This window comes from Stenella coeruleoalba (genome assembly GCF_951394435.1).
Source record: "Stenella coeruleoalba genome assembly, chromosome: 16".
Taxonomy (NCBI): Eukaryota; Metazoa; Chordata; class Mammalia; order Artiodactyla; family Delphinidae; genus Stenella; species Stenella coeruleoalba.
In genome coordinates, this window is record NC_137162.1 from 55229401 (window position 1) to 55255327 (window position 25927).

The following is a 25927-nucleotide window of genomic DNA, read 5'->3' on the forward strand; positions in this document are numbered from 1 at the left end:
GTGGGGCTGTCGCAGTCACCAGCGGGGGAGGGCCAGCTGTAGTGTGTGGAACAGCTGACTCAGTAGGGATGTTTGTAATACTCATCTAGGTGATTGTGGGGGGGTGACCAGCACTCTGTTTAAACATGGCATTGGGAACACGCGTCAGCAGTGCCTGCCAAAACCCGCATTGACATCTTGGCTGTAGTGGGCAGATACGGGTAGTCACCCTTTAAGTCAGTTGATTAGAAAAATAGCTCTGTTCTGTGTATTTATTGAACTTTTGATGTCATGTGCTGCACGAGAGATGGGGATTTTAGCTTCAGGAAGGTAGAGTCGTGCTCAGACTAAGGAGCAACTTTTTAATTGCCAGCAACCACTGCTTTAGGAAAGGAAATGAGCTCCTGACTGCTGGAAGTATTCAAGCAGAACCTCGGGCGTGGCAGGGAAGGTGTTCCTTCTGTCACGTTCATGGTTGAACTGGATGCCACCTGCAGTCCTTCCTCCTCCAGTTGAACTGGGCTTCATGCTTTAGATCTGATGCCAGTAATTAAAACAAAATGATTCCTTGGTTTTAACATGTAATTCACCATGCTTATGGTAGAGAGTTTAAAAAATGCAGGCAATCAAAAGAATAAGTTGCAGGTGCTTTTACAAACGGGCGGTAACTACTAGGAAGCGTTTTTTAAAAGAGTGAACCAAGGAATCCCTTTTTATGGGTGTACGGTATTGCCATATCAAGATGTATGTCACCGGGTCCCCTGATTGGAGGTTTAGAAATGTCCCACTTTTCAGTGTAAGTCATGTCGCTCTGAGGATCTGTGTACTTCTTCATCTCCTCGGGATAAATACCTGGAAGTGGGGCTACTGGGTCAAAGGGTATGGACGATTTTAAGGCTGGTGTTACAAACTGGCAGGCAGATGGCTTTGATTCTGAGTCACTCCTAGGTCTCTCCAGGTGTAGTTTTTGGATCCTTGTCTTCAGGATCCCCTGGGAAGCTTCTGAAAAGTGAAGACTCCCCGCCCCCTCCCTAGGTCTCCTGAAACAGAACCTGGGTGTGGGCTGGTCTCATCTGCAGTTTTACCAGCAGCCGGAAGAGCCTTCGACTCGCTGCCTGGTGCTTCCTCAGGGTCCGAGCCTGCCCAGGGAAGGGAAGCAGAGGAGCTTGTCTGTTCTGTCTCACTTGAGGGAGAGCTGTGATGTACTTGCGGGTCAGGGGGGCAGCAGAGTGGGGAGAGCGCTGTTTAGGGACCTACCTCTAGGTGCCGTTTTCCTTGTCTGTGAAGTGGGAGTCTCAGTGGTTGTTTTTTTTTTAGATTTATTTTTTGGCTGTGTTGGGTCTTCGTTGCTGCGCCTGGGCTTTCTCTAGTTGTGGCGAGCGGGGGCTACTCTTCATTGTGGTGTGCGGGCCCCCCATTGCGGTGGCTTCCCCCGTTGCGGAGCACGGGCTTCTAGGCACGCAGGCTTCAGTAGTTGCAGCACGTGGGCTTCAGTAGTTGTGGCTCACGGGCTCTAGAGCGCAGCCTCAGTAGTTGTGGCACATGGGCTTAGTTGCTCCGCGGCGTGTGGGATCTTCCCGGACCAGGGATTGAACCCGTGTCCTCTGCATCGGCAGGCGGATTCTTAACCACTGCGCCACCAGGGAAGCCCCGACTCAGTGGTTTTGATGAGCTGAAAGTCTTCTGTCTATGACTACGTATGTGAGTGTTTCTCTCACTGACGTCACAAGGTGAGAAGGAACTCGCAGGGCCGGGCCGGGTCTGGGAAGGGAGCTCTGGGAAAAGTGGGTCAGGACGGAGAGCTCATCTTTCCTTCTCTTCCCCACGGCGACCCAGGGCTGATAAACTGTTGGAGCGGGGTGCTGTTGGCCGAGGCCCCCTCCAGGCCCAGGCGTCTTTCTGTCCAGGTCAGCAAGAGGCGCTGCTTCTGCCCCTGGATTGCTGCTTCCTGTGTGTAGGAGTGAGCCCTGTGTGGGGCTCCCTGCCAGTGTGGGGGCGTGGAGAAGGCCCAGATGTCCCTCCTCAGCACTGTGGCTCCCAGAAGTCACCGATGCTGCCTTTTGCCACAGCTTCACCGTTTGGATGTGCTGCTTCCTAACGGTGGAGTTGGTAGTCCCGACGAACTTGCTCAGGTGTACCCACCCGAGGAGGAGCTCTTTGCCAGGTGTAACCTCCAGGAGGCTACTCTAGGTGGGCTGTTTACCACTTGTCCCTGCAAAGGTCAGGGCTCTGACTATCCTCTGTTTCCTGGTCTGTAAGTCTAGAAGGGACATCATTCATTCACGTATTCAAGCAAACACACTGAGCTGTGGTGGTATCAGGATGAGTGATGTACGTTAGCGAGCAGACAGCAGCGCTGCTGGCTTGGGGACTGGTAAGTCATGCTCTAATGTGGGTAGAGACAAAGTGCCTGGGAAGCACGTCCAAGGAAGGGATTGGTTTTGTCTCATGGAAGGGGGAGCTGGGCTGAGGGTTGGTCTCATGGAGGAGGAAACTTGAGGGCTTTGCGGGTTGAGTAGAAGTCGTCAGGTGATGGGTAGGTAAGTTCCAGGCAGGGGGAGAGAAGCCTGGGGAAGAGCAGCGAGGCAGGAGGCGAGCGTGCTGGGTGACTGTGGGCCCTGTGGTGGCTGGATGGTGGTGTGGTCAGGGAGGGACTGGAGCAGAAGAGCAGGAGAACGAAGCAGGAGCTGGGCCATGGACCTGGCCTCCAGGTCTGCTTTTGGTGCTTCTGAGCCACGTGGCTTAGGCGAGGCTTAATGTTTTGGAACCTCGCCTTCCTCCCCTGTGAGATGCAGTAATAAGACCAGCCTTAGAGGGAGTTTTTAAGAGGTGTAATACATATAAAGTATGTAGCCGAGACCTTGGCACAGAATCGGGTACACAGCAAGCGCTGAGTACCTGATTTCCTTCTTTTCAATGCTGGGGTGAGGCTTTTTGACTTGATCCTAATAGGCCGAAGGGAGCCATGGAAGGTTGTAGAGCATGGAATTGACAAGATTATATCTGTTTGCTCAGGTGTCTGTGTGTTTTTAAGGCAGCTTTGGTGATCTGGTGGGGATACTTTTGGGGGTCTGTGGTGGTGAGGCTAGAGACTTGGGCCAAGACTAGGAGGGGTGAGGAGAATCCTCCCTGTCATGGTCTGTTTCCTGCTGCATTTCTTGTGTGCTGGCTCCACCGGGCTGCTAGGATGGCCTGCCTGAGCTCTGGGCAGAGGTTTTGGGGGAGGGGCTAGGGTTTGAAATGTGTCCCCTGAGACAGCTACCCCTAAGGGAGGCTGTAGAACTGGACACTTGCCAAGCGCAAGTCTGGCCTTGAGAAAGTGGGCTGAGTGTCAGGAGAGGGACGGAGCCTGGGCCGGGACAGAGCTTGTGGAAACAGGCCTGCTACAGCAGTGTGGTAGATGGTAGGGATTGCAGATGTTTATTGGCCACTTACAGTGTGTGCCAGGGAGCTTACATGGGTGTCTCATGGGTCATCCCAGCAACCCGAAGGTGAGGGGTTTTTATTTTCCCCATTTTACAGATGAGGGGACTGAGGCCCAGAGAGGGCAAGCTACTTGCCCAGAGTCCCAGCTGATGAGTCAGGATTTCACTTCTGGTGGTTGGGATCCAGAGGGCACACACACTGAGCTGCGGTGGGAAATGGGAGCAGCCTTTGGGGCCGCTAGATTTGTGTGGCATTTTGGCTGCCAGTTCCTGGTGGCAGATTTCAGTTGCCCACAAGGAAGAGCACTGCGCACGGAGAGCCGGTCCGCGATGGGACGGCTGCCTTAGGAGGTGGTGCGCCCGAGGCTGGGAGGGCCTGCAGGGGTACCTGTCAGGTGCTGCCGGAGCTGGAGGAGACGTGCTGTGTGCCACCCGGCCCTGCCGGCCTTGAGACTTCTTGGCTGGTGCCCAGCGCCCCACATCTTCTCCCCTCACACCCCCGGGAGCTGCGGTTTTGAACTGGGGCTGGAGGTGCGGGTGGGATTTGGATGTTCGCAGAGGCAGGCGCCGATACAGCCCCTGGCGTGGAGGCGGGGACAAGCCCACTGCGTCTCAGAGAACGTTGCTTCTGTATCCTGGGTGACTGCAGGGGCCTCAGACATCAGCCCTGGAGGTGGGCACGTAACTGCAGGCTGGTCCACGCGTCGTCAGAGTGCGCGGCGTGGAGCAGGCCGGCGCTCACTTGCTCACTTGCCTCGCTCATCTGCCCGGCATGCTGTGCTTGCCCAGGGCCACAGAATTCCTCTCGCCCAGAATTCCAGGCAGCCTGCCACAGCCAGTTGAGCTGTTCCTGAGCTGCAAATCTCTTTGCCACATCTGGGTAGAAGGAAGATCCTAGGGTTGCTGCCTCTTCCTGGAATGATGCCAGCCTGCCCAGTGACTTGGGGCCAGTGACTTCCCTTCTCAGGTCTTTGCATTTGGTGATTCTGCCCGGCACGGCAGCTTTCTCCACGTCCTCAGCTGCTGCCTCGCCCTCCTAGGCGTGCGCTGGCCTGTCGGGAGCCAGGCCTCGGTTGGGCAGGGGCCTGCGCTTCCTGGGGATCACAGGGCAAGTCCCAGCCTGAAGGGACAGACCGGGGCCAGCCTCATGACTCGTGTGCCCTCAGAAGCTGCTCCTGTGCTGGTGCCAGATGGTGTCATCCGGGGGTTGGATTAAAAGGTAACTCTGTTGGCAGGAAGAGCGGCCCTTTCCTGGCTTTAGTAAGCAGGCCGGTGGTGGGCTCTGTGCAGGTCTCCTAGCCCCCGCTCTTGGGTGCCTCTGCCTCTCCTCTCGCTCCCCTCCGGTCCTCTTTCTCCCCCTGCCGGGACAGCCCTCCTCAGATGCGCCTGCACCTCTGTCTCCCTCACTTTGTCGCCAGCCTCCCCTCTCTGGACAGGTTTCAGGATCTTAACGAGCAATTCAGCAGGGTTTGCTTTGCCTTTTCTTCCCCGTCTCTGACAACAGGTCACTCCCCGGCGTGGAAGTGTGGTGGGGCAGGGGGAGATCAGGAGACCGAGCCCAGGCCTTTGGGGAGGTCAAGTGGATGTGGGGAGTGCAGGGCCACCTTGGCCGAAGCGTGGGGGCCGGCTGTGAGCCGTGTGTCTTTTAGAACTGATGGAGGGGCCGTTCTGGTGCCTCGAGGAGACACGAGTCCCGTGAAGAAGGTGCTGTTTTGAAGCTGGCGGGGTCATGGGTGTTTTGGGGGTTGGGGGTGGCAGTCCCACACTCCTGGACCTGCGTAGGCAATCACAGGACTTTTGAAGGACCTCTGGGGAACCCCAGAGGGCTGTACTATCTGTGGGTAGTGGAGATGGTGGGAGAGCCCTGCCTGAAAGTTCTACCACCATCAGCTGACCCAGAGGCAAGGGGTTCAGAATATTTTGGTAGAATATTTCTCAGACTTCGTCCCCATGTCTCCCTATCTTCGGACAGGCCCTCGTTTTGGGAATCACATACTTAAAAAAGTTCCTTCTACTGTTAAGAAATGGTACAGTAGACTTTCTCCTTTATTATTCTTTATTTGCCTAAAGTATTAGTTTATTAAGAGACAAAAAATCCTTTTAGCGTATTTTCCCCCTTGGGTAGAATTACAGCATTATATATGCACACATACAGCATCACTCACCTATTTTTAAATCAGCAGCTAAACAGCAATCATTTAGAAAAATTATTTAGGCAGTGGGATTATGAGCCATTTTATCTTTCTTCAAGCTTTTCTGTTTTAAACAAATTTCAAATGGTACTATTTTTTTTTCTGATATTCTGTTTTGTAAATGTTCAGGTATACAAAAAAGTTGAAAGATTAGTACATTAAACATTTGTGTAGTCTTCACCTAGTTTCACCACTGAGTAACAGCCTGGCATGTTTGTTTTCTTTTCATTGTCACTCCATATTTAATTCACAAAATATTTTTCCTGATTCATTTGGAAAAAGTGGTGGATATCGGAAAACTTCACCCCTCAACACTGAAGCGTGCATCACCTGTGAACCAGAACATGCCCCTACATAACTCACCATCATTATCACACCCAGGAATTCAGTGCTGATACAGTAACATTATCTAAGAGGCAGTGCATTTCAGTCTCCCTGATTGTCCTACATATACTTTTTTTTTTTTTTTTTTGCGGTACGCGGGCCTCTCACTGTTGTGGCCTCTCCCGTTGCGGAGCACAGGCTCCGGACGCGCAGGCTCGGCGGCCATGGCTCACGGTCCCAGCCGCTCTGCAGCATGTGGAATCTTCCCGGACCGGGGCACGAACCCGTGTCCCGTGCATCAGCAGGCGGATTCTCAACCACTGAGCCACCAGCGAAGCCCCTACATATACTTCTTATAGATTTTTAAATTCTAATAGACATGTGTTTGGTTGTTATGCTCATGCTCTTTAAAAAAAAACTTGGATTATAAGCTTGATTATCAGCGACTGTCACACCTTTGTTAGAACACATTGTTATAATATAGACGAGTGTACACACACTATGATTGATATCCCTTAGGCAATCTTGGAGTTCTTTTATCTTGGGAGGGGCTTGGGAGATCTGTTCTTTTCTCTTTACAGAATCTGTGGTCTGAACCGTTGAGAGACCTTTCCGGTGTCCCAGTGTGGAGGTCTGCATATGTGTTCTGAAGTTCTTTGGTTTATGAAATCTGACACGTCCAAGTCTGGACATTTTAAACTGTCCTGCTAAATTCTTCTAAGTACCCAGGGCTCAAATGTACCGTTGCCTGGGGTGTTGTAGATAATTCGACATAAAACAGAAAAACCAGAGGCATCTTGTACAGAGCTCAAAACCCCCCGTGGGGTCACTGGCGTTCTCAGCTCTGGGCACCCTCAGAAGGTCTGACTGCTGCAGTGGGGCTGCTGAGGACCAAAGCCCAGCCAGCAGAGAGGAAGGAGGAGAGGTGTGAGCAGTGGGAGGCGAAGGGCAGGGGGAGGTGCCGCAGGGGCCAGTGCAGTTCTGCCCCGTGGAGCCAGGCCGCTCAGCTGGCCCTGGGGTCTGTTGGCTGAGGGCCTGCCTGTACCTCCCGTGGGAAGCAGCTCTGTATTGGGAATGAGCCCTGGAATGGAGCTGGTCAGATGGGCTTTCATCCAGCTGCAGGACTGGCTCATTACTTCCCGTCCCTGAACCCCTGGCCCACTCGTGGGGTTGGAGTGAGGAACCAAGAAGAGAGGTCTGGCGAGTGCTTTGAAATTGTAGAGCAAGCAGGTGGCCCAGCCCTCAAGGTCGTCCGTCTGGGGGGTTGGCAGGCTTCTCACCACTGGGACTGTCAGATTGGCACGAGGCAGGCTGGCTCTGGGGTGGGCAAGCTCCGGATGGGGAGGGTGAAAGGAAAGGTGATGTTCCCAAGGAGGAAGGTTGCAGTGTGGGCCCACAGGGAGGGCTTCTTGGACGAGGTCAGGCTTGAGTCCTACTGGATGGGCAGGGTGGAGAACAGGCATAGCACAGGTCAGGGAGCAGAAGAGTCTGGGGCCGCTCTGGCCAGTAGGGGTTCCCTGCCCCAAAGGGGATCTCCCATAACAGACCGGCAGTGAGAGGGCTGCTACAGTTCTGCGTGTTTGGAGGAAAGTGTGACTTAGGATACTGAGTTGTTCTTCCTACCTTATCTCAAAAAAACAAAAACAAAAACTTTATTCTTTGCTGATAGTAAAGCATGTACATTCATGTAGAATATTCAGTTAATGAAGAAGAAAAAAGAAAAGCACACAAAAAATCCCAGAGGCAACCCTATTAACATTGTGCTGGGGGAAGATGGAGCTTTTATTGTATGCCAAGTATTGTGCCAGATGTTATCTCATTTCATCCTCACAAAAACCCTGGGAGGTGGGTACTTTTATTATCGTTCTTTTATGGGTGAGCAAGCAAGGCACAGAGAGGTTAAGGAAGGTGCCCTGAGTCACACAGAATGTGTGTGAGCTCGGATTCCCAGCAGGCAGGCGGGCTCCAGAGCTCATACGGTAACGCCTCTGGGATACTGATCGCCCTCGCAGATATCTGACGCGTCTGTGTGCACACAGAGGCTAGGATTCAGCCTCTGAGTGGGAGGTAGAGACCCCAGCCGCCATGCAGTTGGTACGGATAGACGTGGCGGTCCTGCACATCTTCTTCCCCAGAGCTCCCTGTATGAAAGCCGCAGTCAGTGGCCTCGGGTTTAGAAACAGGTTTTGTCTACTTGCTCTGGTTACCTGAGGAATAGAGAGGTCAGCCCATCTGTGGGAGGGACCCAAGATAGCCATGTTGGGAAGAGGAGACAGTGGGGAGTGGAGGACGGGATGTCCCAGCTCAGGTCCAGGGGGGCAGGGGGGGCCTGAAACTGCCCTCCCGCTCCCTCCATCTGCCGTTAACCATGTTTCCTCCAGGGAGAATCGGAAAACTAGGTAATGGTGTCTGTAGTGACTTCTAGGCCGTAGGCTATGGGTATTTTTTTGGTTATTTCTTACTTGGTCATCTGGGCTGCCTTGGACTTCTGTCCAAGGCATGCAACAGTCTACAGCTGATGCTTCCCTGTGGCATCCAGGGACTGGCTGTGGACGTAGCAGGTCACAGACAGGAGTTGCTGCCCAGCTAGATATGGGATTGGCGGGGGTTGCTGTCTGAGGGGCAGACACTCCTGGAACCCTTTCTTGCCCCCGCCCTGGCCCGGGGCAGTTATCAGAGCCCTAGCGAGCACCTGGGTTTTCAGGGGGCACTGCAAGAGCTGGCACGGCCTCTCGGGACCTTGTTTTCCCATCCGTACGGCGGGGCTGATGGTGTCTGTTCTCTCTGGGGAGAGTAAGTGTTAGGGTTAGGGGAGAATAAGTGGGCTGGTGGCTGAGGGAGATGTGGGTTATTGGGGATCTCTGTTCCACTCGTGTGTTGTATTCAGTCCCTTCTTGCTCAGATACTGGCAGGTAGGCAAGGTGAGATTTCTTTGTTCTCCAGCTGATAAGGGCAGAAACCGAGGTTCAGAGAGGGCAGCTCCTGTGGTCACGTGGCCTGCACGCCTGTGTCAGAGGCAGGGCTGAAAACAGGTCTGACCCCCAGGCCGGTATCCTAGCCTGGCAGCGTACAGCATACGGGTCTTGCCATTCTCGTGTTCCTTCACTCAGTTATGCAGCACCGACTGCATTCACTCTGAGAAAAGAGCAGGAAGGTGGCGACACAGGAAGCCAGGGCTCCAGATTCAGCTTTGTTTGCCCTGACTGTGTGGCTTCAGGATGTCTCTGTGGGTCTTTTGTTTGTTCAGCAGTTGTTTATTGAGTACGTATGGTTGCCAGGCCCTGTGAGAGATGCTGGAATTACAGAGGTGGAAGAGGTAACACCGTGGTCTCAGGGAACTCACAGTGGGGTGTGGGAGGTGGCTTGTGAACAGCTAGTGCTAATACAGTGCACAGGTGCAGTGTCCAAGTGGAGCATGGTGGGGCTCTACGAGCTCAGAGGTAGGCAGTCCTGACCCTGCTGGAGTCTCAGTTTCCTCATCTGTCAAACGGGTGTGTTGGATTACTTGATCTTTGGGCTTCCCTTGTGTCTTTTTTTTTTTTTTTTTAATTGAAGTATAGTTGATTTACAGTGTTGTTAGTTTCTGGTGTACAGCAGTGATTCGGTTATACGTATATATATTTTTCATGTTCTTTTTCATTATAGGTTAATACAAGATACTGAATATAGTTCCCTGTGTTATATAGTAGCACCTTATTGTTTATCTGCCTTCTGTCTTTTACATTCTGTGATTCTTCATGAAAACAGTGTTATCTTGAGGGCTAAAACACACCTAGCGTCAACCGAAATTTTATGTTTAAAGTGGTCCCGGGTCAGATGGAGAGGGAGGAGTCTGTTGTGTTCTGTATCTGTCTTTTCACAAATGATTATTCGTTCTCTGATGTGTCAGATACGTTTGTATGGCCCGGGAGTGCTTTTCGCACAAGCTGGCTTGGCTTATGGCTGTGTGCCAGTGCCAGCAGGCTTCTTGTGGGTCACGGGGTAGGGGGTGGATTGAGGGCACGTGTCAGATGTGCTCCTGCAGATCTGAGCCAGTACTGAGTGTGAGTCCATTAGCTTGGCGGGGGTGGGGTGGGGTGTGTCCCTTCCCTGAGGAAGTGGCTGCCATCCCTGTTCCCTAAGGCCACGTCTGGCCTGCGGGTGTGTCTGGTGTCTTCCTGAGTCCGGTGCTTGTGGGCACCACAAATACGGACTGTGAGAGCGGGGTAAAGTGGTCACCGCGGGGCCCTAGCCACCCAGCCAGGCTGCAGAAAGGGGCGGGGCTGGAGCCAGGTCTGAAGGAGGGGCAGGGAGGGGGTGGGGAAGGCTGGAGAGGGCCTGTCCACAAGTCCCCCTTTCCGGGCCTCATGGGCAAGGTTGTACAGGCAGTGAGTGGCAGAGCCGGGATGACTCGTGAATCAGTGTCCTGCATCTTAAAGCTCTGCAGGGAGTGAGCTGTTCAGCAAACCCGTGTGTCATTAAGATGCTGCATTTTAAGGACTTTTTTCATGGTGTCCTGTGGAGTGCTGTGTAGTGGGGACGGGAGGGGAGTGTGGGTGTTGGGCATGATCTGAGGTGGATTGCAGCTCTGTGCTCTGTCCTGTGTGTGAGCGTGGTGGTGGTGGGGAAGGAAGGAAGGGAGAAAGGTGAGCCCCTCACATATGGACGAATCGCCCGAGGTGGCAGACACCCCTAGACTCTCACCTCCTTTCCTCCTCCTGTGAGTCCCTGCTGTGTAACAGGCCCCACTGTGCACTGCTGCAGGGAATGCAGAGATAAATAAAAGCCTCTTCCTTGGGGAGTTCTCAGCAGGACTGGATACTTCATGTGCAGCCCAGTGCACAGTGAAAATGCAGGACCCCTGGCTCGTAAATCATTAACAGATTTAAGACGACAACAGCAGAGCATGAAGCCATGCTCAGGGCCTCGTGACTGTGCAAACCACGCACCTGTGATGGCCAGCCCTGGGCCCCAGTCTCACAGGTACAGCCAGGCCTGCTAGATGTTGGTTAGAACCATAAGGAGGTATAAGCAGGCTGATAGCAGAACAGGTAGTTTCCAGGTGGAGGGATCTGGGAAGGCTCCTTAGAGAGGTCCCACTTAAAGCTGGGCCTGGAGAGATGGCTAGGACCTTGGTACAGGTGGTGGTGATGGTGGAAGTGGGAATGTGTGGGCATAGGCAGGGAGTGATGAGCACATGGCCCATTAGCCTGGCCAGAGGCCTGCATGGTGGGGAGAGCAATGGGAGGGGGGTGCAGACAGGCTGGGCCTAGCCCTTGAGAAACACCCTTGAATGCCAGCCTCAAGGCAGGCTTTCTTCTGTAGCCAGGGATTTCTGGGAGCTTGGAGATGGTGCAGAGCTGGGCCCTGGGAAACGCTCTCGGGAGGTGGTGCTCGCTGGTTTTCCAGTAGCTCGGAATGACTCTGATGTTAAGACGCTTGACATTTGTTATTCACTTAATCCTCCCGAACCATTGTGGGTGAGGAAGCGAGGTACAGAGAGGTATCATGTACCTCCTCCATAGTGGCAGGTGGCAGAGCTGGGACCCTGGAGACTCGAGGTGAGTCGGGAGGTGGAAGAAGCAGTTGAGCTGGGAGAGGTGTCCCCAGGATGGTGGCAGTAGCAAGAAGTGACTGGTGAGGGGTTGTGGAGGTAGGTCAGGTGGACGTGGGCACCTGAGTGGGTCTCATAGTCAAGAGTGTCCACCAGCCGAAGACATCTGTAGTCCTGGTGGGTGGCCATCCTGCTGCAGCTCAGTGTCAGCAGTGATGGGAGCACCCCACTCTAAGAAGCTGCTTGCCTTTTCTATGGGTAAATCCAGCCACTTTGTACCTTTTGGTGTTTTGGCCTTAAACGGTCTCTGAGTTTTCCCTTTTTCTCATCATCACCGTTTGGCCATGTAAAGATGGTAGTCTGTTCCTCCAGACCTTGTACTGCTTCCTTCTTGCAACTCTTGGTTCTTTCCCACCTCCCTCATTTGTTGTGGTTTTCTGCCAAATACCGTGGTTCAGGTATGGTTAGAACAGCCAAGATAGATGGAACCGACTTTCAGTGTGTCTAGTGGATGCTATTGGGTTTTGGATTTTCCTGCACTTTTAAGATGTTCGTTATCTTTGGCCCCCACCCAGTGGCGGTCAGTAGTGCCCCTCCCCATCGTATGTCCACTGAACCATGTTCCCAGATTTACAAATACCTCCTTGGAGGGCTGTCTTCCTGTATCCTGTGCTCTAAGACCTCATGTGACAAGTTCTAAATTCCTTGTGACCACCTTTCTTCTCCCGCCCCCCACCCCCCGGGGTCAGAGGAAACAATGCTTAGTTTCTGTCCCTCCATTTTTCTAGAGGGACAGAAACGGAGATGAATTAGGCTGCAGCTGACCCTGCCTGACCCCTTCCTGGGTCTGCAAGCCGAATCCTACAGTCTCCCAGCCTGGTAGGTGACCTGCCAGAACTTGGTAACTCAACACTACCTTGCTAATTGTCTGCTGAGGTCAGAGCAGCCCTTGTCATCACCCATCCACCAGAACCACAGTCCGCGACTGGGCCAACTGGTTGAGCCACTGTTCTGGGCACTCATGGGAAACAAGTGGCCTTTGTGGTGAGCCAGTGGACAGAGTGGCCATCAGCATGGGGGAGGTGGCTGCACACGCAGGCTACAGGGCTGGGCGGGGCCCTGAGCTGGGAGGCCTACAACAGGCTCCAGTTCTCTTTTTTCTTTTTTTTTTTCTTTTTGCAGTACGCGGGCCTCTCACTGTTGTGGCCTCTCCCGTTGCGGAGCACAGGCTCAGCGGCCATGGCTCTCGGGCCCAGAAGCTCCGCGGCATGTGGGATCTTCCCGACCGGGGCACGAACCCGTGTCCCCTGCATCAGCAGGCGGACTCTCAACCACTGCGCCATCAGGGAAGCCCGGCTCCAGTTTTCTTGATGGTGCAGGGGGCGGAGTTGCAGGGACTGCTTCTCTCCCTTTCTGGTTGCTGTTAAAGGCAGTGTTTCCTGGTGTTTTTATCGTGCCTGTATCAAGAGCCTTCACTGATTCTTCTGCCTGGCCTAGGCCCAGGCCCAGGAGGTCATGATCCTTGAGGGGTTGTGATCCTTCTTCTTGGCTAGGTTTTCATCCTGTCTCCTTGAGATGCAAACACAGAGGGGAAACGAGACTTTGGAAGATTGAAATATTTCAATTTTGGCAATTCTTCCTCAGTTATCTTGAGGGAATCTCTCCATCACTCCCCACCAAACACAAACCCCAAACACACATCTCAGAGGAACTTGGTCAGTATTAGGTGACTTGGTTTAATGAGGTTTAGTGCATCAAACTTGAGAGGAAGATGATTTAGTAACAGGGACTGGAATGGTTCTTACAGATGTCCTCGCCTCAGAATTTCATCTGCTTGAAGCACACCGATGGTGTAAAGGTGGATTTGGGCACAAGCCTGTCGTTTGAGAGTATTTAAGGAGGCTCCAGTGAATGATCTCAGAATGAAAAAGCTACTGGCTCTTTAAAGTCGTTCCAGAAGAATCGTTAACTAAAACTGTGTCCAACAGCTTTGCCCATGAGTATTAGTAATACTTTTAACCCACTCATCTGATCCTATTCATATGGGAATATGGGAATTGTGCTTTCACTGTTGGCATAGGGGCCCTCCACTGCACATTTTTTTTTTCTTTTGCATATTCTGTCATGTCATTTCCCTCTCCACGACCTTGTAGATCATCTGGAGGGAAACTGCTAACGCTGACTGGGGCATCTACGCAGGAGCTGCAGAAGGGGGGAGCGCTCTTCCCACGTGGACCCAGCCCTGTCATTTGTCTGTGATTGACAGCCAGGGGCAGAGCGAAGAGGCTCTTGCTGCATTTCACCTGCTGGTAATGCAGTTGGCTCTTCCTGCACTTTGTATGTGCTCTGTTATCTGGTGCCCCCGACAGCCCTCCCCACCCGCCTCGCTCATCTTTGATGTTGTTGCCATGGACCAAAAGCTTGGAAAATGAAAGAACAGGTTGTAGACCCAGAATGTTTGCCCCCAAGGAAAGCGCATGTTTGCACAAAATCCTGTCTGACAGTTTCCATTTAAACTAAGAAGTTGGGGGCCCAGCAGGCCCTTGGAAATATGAAAATTGGCACTTTGTTGGGCTGCACGCTGATGGTAGCTCTGTATCTGAGCTCCATCTGTCACTGGAGATTCGCATTTTTCAGATGAAAATCGCTGGCTGGCCACAGGCGACCTCGCCGCTGCTGTAAGCGTGCGTGCTGCGTGTCGCTTCGGAGCCTGCTTGTCTGCCCCTCAAGGTCTCCTCTTTGTTTTTCTGAAATGTGATGAAACGGAACATGCCTTTAAAAATAGATATTTTCTGGAGATGGCCTGACTGGGATTATTGGCCGTGGCGGTCTTATTTCTGCCCCATGAGTCCCTTATCTCATCTTGGCTGATGGGACGCTGGCAAGGGCTGCTTGCATTTTTTTTTTTCTTTTTATTCTTAATTGTGTTTCCAAAGATATCCCTTTTGATCATTCATTTATTTGTGCACAGGCAAATGAATTCTATAGAATTCATTAACTTAACTTTTAAAGAATTTTTTTTCTGAGTATCAAAGCAGTACTCATTTAAAAAAGAAAAAGAAAGAAAAGATTCCAAAAGTATTCATGGTAGAAAGTGGAGTTCCCTTAAGTATCTGCTGGAGGCCTGAGGGTGGGGAGGAAGGCGGTGGTCTCACACAGTGGTCCTCCGGAGGGGCAGGGACACTCGGGTCATACTGGGGCTGCTGAGTGGGTGGGGGACAGGCAGAGGGAACAGGGTTCGGCTTAGAGGCAGCTCAGGGGGTAGTTAAAGGTCTCAGAGGGCTCAGAGGTCGGTACCTCTGGTTCCAAGTCTGGCTGAATAATCTAGGGCGAGTTCCTTCATCTTTCTGAGCTTCAGGGTCCTTGTCTGTAAATTGAGACTGATAGCAGTACCTCTTTCCTGGAGTGCTGTGAATTTTAAGTAGGATAGCATATTCATTTGACGGTTTTCCACGGCTCTCACTGTGGATGATGTCTGTATTGGAAAGGGCTGTACAGAGCCTGGCACGGTAGCAACTGGATTAGTGTGGTAGGGCTGCCGTAACGAAGTACCACAGACTGGGGCGCTCAACTGACAGCCATCTATTGTCTCACAGTCCTGGAGGCTAGAAGTCCCTGATCAAGGTGTCGGCAGGGTTGGTTTCTCCTGAGACCTGTCTCTCTCCTTGGTTTGTAGATGGCTGTCTTCTCTCTGTGTCCTCACAGGGTCTCTGTGTGTGTGTGCCTGTCTGTGTCCAAATTGGCTCTTCTTAGAAGGATTAGGGCCCACCCTACTGACCTCGTATTAATTTATTAATTACCTCTTTGAAGACCCTTTCTCCAAATACAGTCACATGCTGAGATTCTGGGGGGTTGGGACTTCGACATGTGAATTTTGGAGAGGACACGGTTCAGCCCTTCACAGCAATTATCTCTATTATGCACGGTTCTGTAGTGATGAGGGGCCCTGAAGCTGGCCTTGGCACTGTCTTCAGCTTGCCACGTGACCTGGCTCGGCGTGTCTCCTCTGGACATCTGCAGAACATCAAGGCTGGGCGGTATAGGGGCCCCGTAAGCTCTGAGGAGTCTGGAGTGTAACTGAAAACGGGGATCCAGTACTTACTCTTCAAGCTTTAACTAAGCACGGGCCTTGTGCACGGCAGGTACAGTGATACCGGTGCCGGGATTTCCTGTGGACGGGAGGACACTGGGCGTGTGCGCTGTCAGGGCTACCTGCAGGTGGCCAGTGCTCCAGGAGCTGGTGCGCTTTGCTTTCGTTTGCTACACTCTGTGATTAGGGATGTGGATTTTATTTATTTTTTCTCCTTGAACAAAATAGTGAACTATCTTCTCTTGTTATCAAGATCAACTTTCTCTCCTGAGGAATGCCTGTGTGTGAAAGATAGCCCGCATTTGTGCATTTGAAATACTTCTCTGATCGTCTCCCGCATTTCCCGGGGCTGAGTGGGGACAATTTGAAGACAGTGTGTGACCAGATTTTGCCTGAGATGGGGTGTGAGGGAGAGCTCTTCTTTCTGCATTTGAGGAAAGAGTGGCCGTAGGCCCGTTTTCTGAGCGGTGGAGTAGACGACTGGTTATGCACTCAAGCTTAAGGTAAGTGTGAGCACTGGATTTGCTGAAAGAATAGGTGTGAAACTGAAACATGGTGGACGGCTCTGTTGTGGGGAGTTTAGCGAGAAGGATGCTGGTGATGTTTCATCTTTATCTGGTGGGGTAGGGTGGCTGGCAAAAGGAACACTCACTGCTTGAGTGTGTTGGTGCAGTGGGTCTGTTGCCCAAGGCCCTCGCTCGTGCTCTGGGTGTGACAGCATTTGATACCTGAGTGGATTTCTGCAGGTGAGTGCGTGCAGCTGTCCTTTCTGTAAAACACTGTAAAAGGTGCCTGTGATTTCAGGAATGGACTCTTTTTCACCGGCTTCTGAAGGTCACCTTTTCAAAATCCACAAAAGCATTGTGTAAATAAGGTTGAACCCTTCTGGTGATGTCACCTTATCCAAGAGGAAGGGTGCATAAAAGTGTCCCAGGGCTCTTCTTGGTTGGGAAAATTATCTGCTTGGGGCTGGGCCTCTGAGAGCCTCCCTGAAGGGCCAAACTCTTCTTTACACTGTCTTTCTCAGGGCCTCAGAAGAAGAATAGATGGGAAGAGATCACTGTCTTTTTATTTTTCGTGAGGGCCCTTCTGGTCCTGCCTGTTTAAAGAATGTTAGAGAAACCGGTTGGGTTTTAGAGTTAGTTCTGATCAGTAATCAGTTACAGTAAGCTTGCCAAGGGCTGGGCGCCGTGAAATAGTGCTTCTGTCCGTGGGCTGGCCCTCAGGAGCCACCCAGACCAGGAGTGATGCATGCCTCCTCGTCTTGCCCTCGGCACACATCGCTGGTCCATCCCGGGCTCCCTTCCTGGTGAGCACAGGTGTGGCCTCACACTCCTTAAACACAGCAGGCAGTTGTCACTAGACATAGCAGTCCATTCATGCTGAACCTCTTTCCTTTCCTGGTCTAATCCAAGCCCTGCAATTCTGGTGGAGAAACGACAGCCAATCAATGGCCTTACTTAATTAGCAGAGCATCACTGACTTTTGCCTTCTGTGTCCTGTTGCAGCATTTGGTGTGGCAGAACAGCCCCTCTGACCACTCTCTACCCCATTGCCTTCTAGAAGACTTAATTCTCTTATTCCTCCTGTCTCCCTGAGTGGGCTTTGTGTGTCTCTTGCTGAAATTCGTATTCCTTCTCCTGTCCTCACAGGTCGCACGTCCTAGGATTTTATCCTGTATATGCTTAGAGCAATACTTACTGCGTGGGTGCTGTTCAGGAAGTCCTAGATCTGGCCCTCCCCTTCCCCTCACCTTTTTCTTACCCATGGGCTTCACATTGCCAGTGAGCCGCTCTGGGCTTGTCACTCACATCCTCCAGGCTCTGTGGGGTGAAGTCCCAAGTGGACTGGGTTAGCCTGAACCTTGCTCCCTAGCTCCAGACTCCAGTTTCCGACCGTCAGCAGGCCACCTGCCCAGAGATATCCTTTAGCACCTTCAGCCTGAGCCTCAGCAGTGTCTCCTAATTTCTCTTCAGCAGCCTTCTTCAGTTCTGCACCTCCTTAACTGCAGTACCTTCCGCACACCCCAACCCAGCATCCTCCTCCCGTCCTCCCCACCCCTGCTGTCTCTTGTGTCACCGCTCAGCTTGCACCCCTGACCACTGGTTCAGGGGAGCCCTTGTGGGAGCATCCCAACTGTTTTCTTTACTTCCAGGTCTTCCCTCTTTCCACCTTTCCTATTCACATGCTGGAGACAGTTCCCTGAAGCTCATGCCTGCTCTCTTATTCCTGTGCTCAAAAATCCCAGGCATTTCTGAGTCCCAGGGCTCAGGAGCTGGGGCTTTACGTGATCAAAGTCGTTGTAGGATTGTGTGAAGCTCGGTGAGGTTTGGATCACTCTGAAGGCCCAAAGATTTTGGATTACTTTAATGGCAAGAGGGAGGGAGATAAAGCCCTTGCCTCTCCTCCCACTGCCCCACTGTTGGGTATTTTTTTCCCTCCCAATTGTTTTTTGTGGTAAAATAAACATAAAATTTACCATCTTAACCTTTTTTTTTTTTTTTTTTTTAGTCCTGCCACATGGTTTGTGGGATCTTAGTTCCCCGACCAGGGATCGAACCCGGGATCTGGCAGTGAAAAAGCTGAGTCCTAACCACTGGACCACCAGGGAAGTCCCAGTCTTAACCATTTTGAGTATACAGTTCAGTGGTTTTAAAAACATTCATAGTGTGCTACCATCACCAGCATCCATCTCCAGAACTCTTTTCATCTTGCAAAACTGAAACTATACCCATTAAATGGTAACTCCCCATCTCCCCTCCCCACTCCAGCTTCTGGCAACCACTCTTCTACTTTCTCTCTCTAGGATTTTGTCTGCTCTAAGTACGTCATGTAAATGGAATCAAACAGTTTTTGTGTCTCTGTGACTGGCTTATTTCACTTAACATAATGTCTTCAAAGTTCATCCACGTTATAGATACATGTCCAAATTTCCTACCGTTTTAAGGCTGAATAATATTTTATTGTATGTAGATATCACATTTTGCTTATCTTTTCATCTATCAGTGGACAGCTGTGTTACTTATACATTTTAGATATTGTGAATGATGCTGCTAAGAACATGGGTATAGGATTATCTCTTTGAGACTCTCCTTTCAGTTTCTTGGGGTATATGCCCAGAAGTGGATGTATTGGATCGTATAGTAATGCTGTTTTTGATTTTTTGAGAAACTGCTGTACTAGTTTCCACGGTGGCTGTACCATTTTACATTCCCACCAGTAGTGCCCAAGGGTTCCAATTTTTCCACGTCCTCACCAACACTTAACTATTTTCTGGCTTTTTGCCAGTAGCCATCCTGAGTGGTATGAGGTAGCATCTTGTGGGTTTTTTTAAATTTAATTTATTTATTTAATTTATTTTATTTTTGGCTGCATTGGGTCTTCATTGCTGTGTGTGGGCTTTCTCTAGTTGTGGAGAGCAGGGGACTACTTTTTGTTGTGGTGCACGGGCTTCTCATTGCAATGGCTTCTCTTGTTGTGGAGCATGGGCTCAGTAGTTGTGGCACATGGGCTCAGTAGTTGTGGCTCATGGGCTCTAGAGCACAGGCTCAGTAGTTGTGGCACAAGGGCTTAGTTGCTCTGTGGCATGTGGGATCTTCCCGGACCAGGGCTCGAACCCGTGTCCCCTGCATTGGCAGGCGGATTCTTAACCACTGCGCCACCAGGGAAGTCCAGTTCTGTAGTTATAGCTTTTATCTTTAAGACTTTGATTCCTTTTGAGTTAATTTTTGTATGTGGTGTTAGATAAGTGTCCAAATACATCCTTTTGCATGTGGATATCTGCTTTTCCCAGCACAATTTCTTGAAAAGACTGTTCTTTCCTCATTGGATAGTCTTAGCACCTGTCAAAAATTATTTGGCCATTATGCAAAGGTTTGTTTCTGGGCTCTCTGTTCTGTTCCTTTGGTCTTATGTCTGCCTTTAAGCCAGTACCACACTGTTTTGATTAGTGCAGCTTTGTCACCAGTCAGGAAGTATGAGTCCTCCGGCTTTATTCTTCTTTTCCAAGATTGTTTTGGCTATTTGGAGTTCCTTAGTATGTGGCCAGACGAGGGAGAGCCCAGGCCCATCCAGTTTCTGATCCCGTGCCCTTTCACTGTACAGTCACTTTGTACCTCCCACCCCTTGGCAGGGGTCTTAGTAGGTTTAAACTCGGCACGGATATTGGGGCGGGGGAGGTAAGCGGTTCTCTGTGACCTCAGAGTCCTGGGGACACAGACTGAGTTGCCTTGGTGGTGAGTAATAGTCAAGACACCACACGGACCATGTAAGGGGGCGGTGCTGCTGCTGTTGAGGGAAGAGGGGGCAGAACAGCAGCATATTGCTGATGAAGGCAAGACCTCTCCTTTGCAGTGGCCCTCTTTGGCCTTTGTGGACTGGATGTCCCCGTCCTGTCCAGCCTGGGGTGTCACGTCCTCGCCTACTTTCCGGTCTGACCCCGGTGCCTTTGCACTTGCTGTTTTTCTGCCTGGAACAGTCCTCCTCCAGCACTTTGCTTCCTCCAGACTCCTTCAGGTCTCTCTTCAGATGTGGCCTACCAGAGAGACCTCCCCTGGCCCTTGTAGCACAGTAGCCACCTCTCCACCCCGCCCCACTCACCCTGCATTTTACTCGGCTGTAGTGTTCTTCACAGCACTTACTACCTGATGCATTTTGCATTTGTGTATTGGTTTATTTCTCTCCCACCTGCACTCCTCTGAGCTCCATGAGGGCAGGGACTCTGTCTTGTTCTCTGCTGCATCCCTAGTTTGTTCACTAAGCATTTGGTGGCAGAATGGGCTTTGTGTTCCCAGGGCAGACGTGCCTACCGAGGGGCGGTGTCTTGTGCAGAGCGCTGTCAACTTCATCTTTCTTGAAGGGCTGACCCATGCCCATGTTATGTGCAGGTGGCGGTGAGGGTCATGAGAGGGTTGGGGCGTGGCCTGGTGTTATCCCAGCACACAGTGAGCACTCTGGCTTGTTCTGTTTGAATCAGAGAACAAGAGACCCGGAAGAGAGGTGGGCTGGCTTGGAATTGGCCGTGGCCAGGCAGAATGGTGGAAGGGGAGGGGAGGCCTCCCTATCCTGAGTGGAAGAAAACAAAGGCATAGCAAGGCTGGATTCAGGTATTGGGCAGGGACACTCATGGTTGAGGGTCAGATAACAAGAACAAGAGCTAGCGTTTATGGAGCGCTTGTCCGTGTGCCTGGCTCGGTCCTCATTCAGTCCTCATAGCCCACCCTTCCTATTTCATAGACCAGGAAATGAGGCGCAGAAAGTGGAAGCAACTTGCTCAAGGTCACGCAGCTGTTGGTGGCAGGCCTGAGCCCAGGTGGTGTGGCCCAGAGCCTGCACTGGTACCAACACCTGTGATGGTGGAGGGCAGCACATGCTGCTTGGTCACAGTCCGTGCAGGAGGAGGTAGCCTTTTCTCCCTTTACTGAGTCGTGGAGAGGGAGTCCAGATGGAGAGCAGGAGGGAGCCGGTCTGCTGTGACTCCTGGTGCTGGTCAGAAGTTTATTCCAGGGCACATGCGCCCACCGGGGGATGTCTGGCTGCAGGATTAATGGAAGCGTGGCTGCCTGTGCTGCGCTGTTTCTGTCCCATCTCGGTGTGTCCTCTTTGCTGCTGTGCTTGCGTCATGAGCTCTCGTGAGGGTAGCAGGGCAGTGACACTGCGGCCAGTCCCTCCTGCACTGTCATATGTTTTGGGGGTGCCTGTCAGGTGTGGCTGTGTTCATTGATGATGAACATGCCCCCCTACATCATTGCATATTAGTAGGAGACTCTTGAAGTCTGTCCCAGTCTCCTCCCCACCCTCTAGGGCATACATGACGGCCGCCCAGCCTCCCTCCCGTGGAGCCCTACAGACCCTGCTTCGGGCCACCTCCTGGGCCTTCTAGGGCAGGTGACAACTGTCCCCCAGCCTAGCCAGGAGGCATCAGCCTCCCTGTGCATGTCAGGGGGAGGATGCTTTCCCACCCTGAGGTGGGCGTGTCAGCTGCTTGAAGCAGGCCTTTCTCGACTGACGCAGCAGGCTTCGTGGCTGCTCCATTCCAGGGCCACGGAATTTCACCCCCTGCTTCCTGAGTATCGGGGGGCTTGTCAGCTTCCAACTGTGGGTCTCAGTGTCCACAGTCTGGGGCCATGTTCTTAAAGGGGAGGAAGCTGAGGCCCTAGGGAGGGGCCTGGCTGCACTGAACCGTGATTCTGTAAGAGGGCTTCCCAGCAGCCAAAGGAGCCACCCTCCCAGCACCTCCCGAGATCCGCAGAAGCCGGGGAGGTGAGCTCAGCACGTAGCACTTTCCACCCTCTTGCCTCCTTCTCATGTCTGTGGCTCACGGAGTCGAGTGCCTCTGTACCCAGCACGGTCATGGGCGTTGGGGTGGGCAGGAAGTAGCAGCATGTGTCAGGGCCATAACGCCATGGCTCACACCTCTTTCTTTCTTCCCACTTTTAGTCCCCAAGCCCCACTCAGCTCACAGCGTCGGTTGAGTGTCTCGGTGTGGGGAGGAGCACGGGGAGGGGGAAAGCCTATGCTGGGGGCTCCAGGTTGGGAGGCTCTGGGCAGGGGTGGCCCTGCTCTAATACTTCTCACTTGCACAGGTGGATGGGTTCTGCCTACATCTCCTCCAGGCTGATCTGGCTTCTTGGTGCTTGTCCAAGTCCACCATCCCCCAGGGCCAGCTCCAGGCCCCTTCCTCCGTGAAGTCCCCCCGGACTGCTAGACCTTTAGAGCTGGGCAGCAGTGTTGTGTATAGGGTTCAGGAGCACAGGCTTTGGGCTGGACTGCCTGGGTTTGTATCCTGTTCGCCCCCTTAGTGGCTCTACCATGACCTTAAGCAAGTTACTTGATTTTTCTAACCCTTAGTTTCCTCCTCTGCACAACCGGCGTAATGACAACCTCAGGGTTGGTGTGGGAATTAACTGAGACAACATATGCAGAGTCTAGTACATCCTGGCACTTAGTAGGGCTCAGTGCCTATCAGCTGCTGCTGTTATTATTTCTGGTATTGTTGTTGTTAGTGCCATACGGTCTAGCAGTTTGTCATTGTGGACTATGCAGCCTCGTCACTCTGGTGGACAGCTTTCTGAAAGACAGCTTTCAATTTGGGTAACCAAAGGATTGAGGACGGCAGTGTTGGAAGGTCTGGTTTGACTGTAGGAGCAGCAGCTAACACTTTGAGCACTGGCCGTGTCAGGTGCTGTGTCAAGCCCTTTTCGTATTAACTCAGTTGATCCTCCGTGGGGTTAGTACTCCTGTTGTCCCATTTTGCAGATAAGCATATGGAGGCAGGGAGAGGCTGAGTGACTCACCCGAGGGTACACAGCTGCTAAGTGGCAGAGTTGAGAGTTGAACCCAGGCAGGCTGGCAACCTGTTAGTATTCTAGTCACTGCTGCCTCGATTTGCAGACGAGGGCCGTGGGCTCAGAGAGGGAAAGGGACGTCCACAGAGTCTCACAGCAGGTCAGTAGCCTCCTGAGCCCCTGGCTTGTCTTCTTTATACAGCTCGCACGGCTCAGCCACGTGCCAGGACCCCGATGGACACGTGTGGGTGCTAGAGTGACTGGGCACCCTCAGCCGTCCGAGGGTGGTCAGCTCTGAGCTGGAGGATGGTTCCAGGGTGGGACAGGTGGCCTGGTGGTGACTGCTCGCCCCCCCCCCCACCCCACTGCCCAGGCAGCACCTCCCTGCCCAGTCTCACAGCCCCCACTGCCCAGGCAGCACCTCCCTGCCCAGTCTCACAGCCCCCACTGCCCAGGCAGCACCTCCCTGCCCAGTCTCACAGCCCCCAGGGAAGAGTGGCTTGCTTCTCCCTCCTTCCCCGGTGCTCGCGGGAGGTGCATGTCCTCCCAGCGCCCAGAGCTGTCTCAGGGCAGCGCCACGGGCTGGAGCACAGAGAGGACTCTGCATGCTGGCTGGAGGCTGGAACAAGCCCCTTGAGCATCGCGGTTTCATGGGGAGGAAGTGTGAGTCACTGGGGCCTTTACAAGCCCAGGTGAATGGAGGGGTGTGTTAGGGGCCCCGCAGCCGCGGGAGGGGGCCTTGGAGGGCTGGGCGTTCTGTTATCGCCTGGGTGATTTTACTGGAAGTTCTTTGAAGTGGTCTCCATGACCCAGTGGGGCTGAGTCACCGAGTAAACACAATTAGCAGGGGGCAGCCTTTTGGGAACAACACAGACAATGCTTGTGGCCCAGGCCAGTCCCAGAGAGTCTGCCAGCTCTCTCCCAGGGCTTCTGCCATGACTTCCATGTACATGCCACCTGCTGGCTCGGGTCAGCCTTGGTACCTTGCTTTCAGTCCCTGCTGTGGGCTTGTTGGAAATGCGGAGTCTCAGGCCCCACCCTAATCTGCCTAGTCAGAACCTGCACCTTGACCGGGGCCTCAGGTTATTGCTATGGTGGAGAACCCCCTGTATCATCACTCTGCTTCACATGGCCACGAAGACCTGGGCTCCTGCTCTGCTCTCTTTTTCTTTTTCTTTTTTTTTTTTTCATATTTATTTATTTGGCTGCACTGGGTCTTAGTTGCAGCGTGCGGGATCTTTTTGTTGAGGCACGCGGGACCTAGTTCCCTGACCAGGGATTGAACCCGGGCCCCTTGCATCAGGAGTGTGGAGTCTTAACCACTGGACCACCAGGGAAGTCCCTCTGCCCTCATTTTCTGGAAACGTTTCCCAATCATATGACTTTCTCTGGGTCCTCTCTGGACCTCTGCACAGGCTTGTCTGAGTTTGTGGTGACGGTCCTGAGTGGCAGTACCCTGCTGCCCTGTGGGGCTTGGGGGGAGGCAGTGGGAGCAGAGGAGGTCGGCCCTCGTTCACCCAGGCCTCTGTGTGTGTGATGTGCAGGGTGTGCATTAGGGCCCGGGTCGCGGTGCAGGTGCCTTCAGGGGAGCTCCCACATGGTCAAGGGTGAGGGGCTGTGCGGGGCAGGAGAGCGTGCGCAGTGAGATGGGACCTCTGTCAGGCTCCAGATTGGATTGTGAAATCCCAGGGGTAGATGACGACCGTCCCACCTCTCAGAAGCCATCGCTTTGAAAGGATACTGCGTGACTTCGGAGGAAAGCGACTCCTTTTGCCTTTTCCCGACAGTCCTGACCACACAGGCTTTTTAAGACAACAATAGCTGCAGAGACAAAGCATAACCAAGACAGCCTCGTCTTCGGGGCTTTTTTTCCCCCGAATGACGTCTAAGGCCCTGGGAACATCGTAGAAACTGGGCCTTGTCCAATTTTAACCGTTCCCTGGCACCGCTTCCCCCCCTGGCTCCCAGGAGCCCTGCCAGCCGACTCGGGGGAGGTGATGCCCAGAGATGCGGATAGAGATGTCACACCGCCCCCGGGTCAGGCCCAGAGCCCTGTCAGGATGTGGGGGACAGGGAAGGGGACCAGCACGTGTCAGTTGGCCAGTTGACTCCTCCCAGCCAGGGGGGAGGTGGGAGGAGAGAGAGAAGGGTGTCTGCCAAGTTTAATTAACAGTGGAAACTTGCCGTGGGGGAGGAGAGAGATGATTTGAAGGGGAGGGGCGGTTTACTGGAAGATGGGGCGCTGCTGATGCCAGTAGCGAGAAAGAGGCGAGGCGTTGTGCAGGGAGCATCCGCCAGAGTGCTGGCTGTGGTGTTGCCAGCAGGGCTGGGCTGAGCTCACATCTCAGAGGTGTGAGTGGGACAGTGTATTTGTGCCCACTTTCAAAAACAATCCACCGACACACCAGCCGGCTAGTCTTCCTTGCCCTCACATAACAACAATGAAAAATTATTAAGAAAATGGCTGTTGAGTTTAGAACATAGGCATTGTGTTACATTCTTGTGTTTTGGAGATACCGATGGATTGGCTGAATTGCACCTGACTTTATTTCATGGATCTTTATGCAGTGCTTAATGTTCATGATATGGGAAGAGAGATGCTTTGAGAAGTTTGTGATGCTCACGGTTGAGACAAAAACACAGAGATGTGGAAGGGGCAGCAAGATGAGTAGCGTGGATTGAACTTAAATACAGGCGATATCTCACTGAACACTGCTTACTTATTTTTTAGTAGGGTCAAGGACTTTAAGGGCTGCACGGGGTTTTCTGGTTCCGTCTCCTTTCAGGTGATGTGCAGGTGCCACCTCTGATATCTCTGCCAGGTGTGCGTGGAGTGAATGCATATGTCGTGGGAGCCCCCCGCCACCCAGGTCTTCTCAGACCAAGGCAGCACTGACCGTTAGGCCCCCTTCCTGACCTGCACCCACCAGCTGTGTCAGGGCTGCTGCCGTAGGCCAGTAGAACAAGTTGCATCCCTTTGGACGGTCCTGCCCACTCCCCGAGCCTTCCTCTTCCATCCACGCCAGACACCCAGAGGTTCTTGGAAAATGTGATAATGAGGCCACTGGCCATTCCTGGCCACTGTCCCACTTCTTGCC

At 52.7% G+C, this 25927-nt stretch overlaps 1 protein-coding gene across 2 annotated transcripts in view; it reads left to right on the plus strand.

Moving 5' to 3' along the window:
* The window catches only part of DLG5 (discs large MAGUK scaffold protein 5), a 120946-nt gene that overhangs the window by 18011 nt on the left and 77008 nt on the right, over nt 1–25927 (plus strand). The window lies entirely within an intron of this gene.